A 1,683-nucleotide genomic window follows, 5' to 3' on the forward strand; every position below is an offset into this window, starting at 1 on the left:
TCTTTGGAAGCTTTGAAGCCAGGCACTGACTTGTCCTTTCTAGCTATGAAAGTCCTAAATAACATCTTCTTTCAATTTAAAGCTGTTTAATCCACATTGGAAACCTGTGGTTTAGTGTAGCCACCTTCATCAATTTTCTCAGCTAGATCTTCTGGATAACTTGCTGCCACTCCTACATCAGCACTTGCTGCTTCACTTTGCACTTTTGTGTTATGGGGATGGCTTCATTCCTTAAATCTCAGGAACCAACCTCCGCTAGCTTCAAACTTTTCTTCTGCAGCTCCCCCACCTCTCTCAGTCTTCATGAAACTGCATAGAGACTTTCTCTTGGTTAGACTTTGAAAAGAATGTTTTTGCTGGTTTGATCTTCTAAACAGACCATTAAAACTTTTTCCATATCAACAATATGGCTGTTTTGATTTCTTATCACTGGTGTAGTCATTAAAGGTGCATTTTTAATTTCCTTCAAGAACTTCCCCTTTGCATTCACAAGTTGGCTCACTGTTTCTGTGCAAGAGGCCTAGCTGTCAGCCTGTCTCCTCTTTCCACCTCCCTTCCTCACTTCTTTCCACATTCCTTCCTTCATCATTTCAAGCTTTTGATTTAAATTGAGAGAATAGCGACTGTTCCTTTCACTTGAACACTTAGAGGCTATTGCAGGGTTATCATTGGCCTAATTTGAATACTGTTGTGTTTCGGGGGAACAGGGAGACCTGAGGAGGAGGTGACAGAGAGACAGGGAACAGCTGGTTGGTGGAGCAGTCATCACACACACAACATTTATTAAGTTTGCCATCTTATATGGGCACAGTTCGTGGCTCCACAAAACAATTACAGTAGTAACAACAAAGAACACTGATCACAGATGACCATAAGAAATATAATAATAGTGAAAAAGTTTGAAACATTGCGAGAATTACTAAAATGTGATGGAGACATGAAGTGAGCAAATGCTGTTGAAAAAATGGCACCTATAGACTTGCTCCATGCGGTGTTGTCACAAACTTTCAGTTTGTAAAAAACACAGTATGGCACAAAAAAACCACAAACTGCAATAAAGGAAGTACAATAAAGCAGGTACGCCTGCAGTTTTGAAGTGAAAAAAAGCAAGATGCCCTCACAGAATGTATTTGGCTGTCTTCAAAAGGAGAAGTCAGGTTTAAATAACAGGAGTTCATACCCTTGTTAGACCTTTTTAATTCTGAACGAAGTGCACATGTGACCTTTTCTGAAATAAATAAAAATAATGCATTGTCAAACAAACTGAAACAAAACAAAACTTTTGAATCCTTCTTCTGTTGACCCATAGGGGAGTAGTTAGGTAAATAATGGTGATTCACATACTAGAATACACTCTACATCTATTAAAAAGAATGAGGTAGTTTGGCATAGATAAATTAGTAAGTGAACAAAAGTAAAATTCAGTATGTACAAAGCTTCACTTCTGTACATTTTTAAAGTTCATACGCAGAACATTATGTACATATGCCATTCTATAAGCCAATGTCTTTTTTGGAAGGACATACGTGAAAAGACTACTTTACAGAGAGGAAATAAGATGAGTGTATGAGGAGAATGACTTTTATTGGCCATTTTATAAATTTCTGTAGTCTTTATTTTTTTATTAAAAAAATTTTTTTAACGTTTTTATTTATTTTTGAGACAGAGAGAGAGCATGAATGG

The sequence above is a fragment of the Lynx rufus genome, unplaced genomic scaffold (assembly GCF_022079265.1).
Source record: "Lynx rufus isolate CCGP_SWC_20201006 ecotype Redwood Valley unplaced genomic scaffold, mLynRuf1.p SCAF_6, whole genome shotgun sequence".
In the NCBI taxonomy this organism is placed as follows: domain Eukaryota; kingdom Metazoa; phylum Chordata; class Mammalia; order Carnivora; family Felidae; genus Lynx; species Lynx rufus.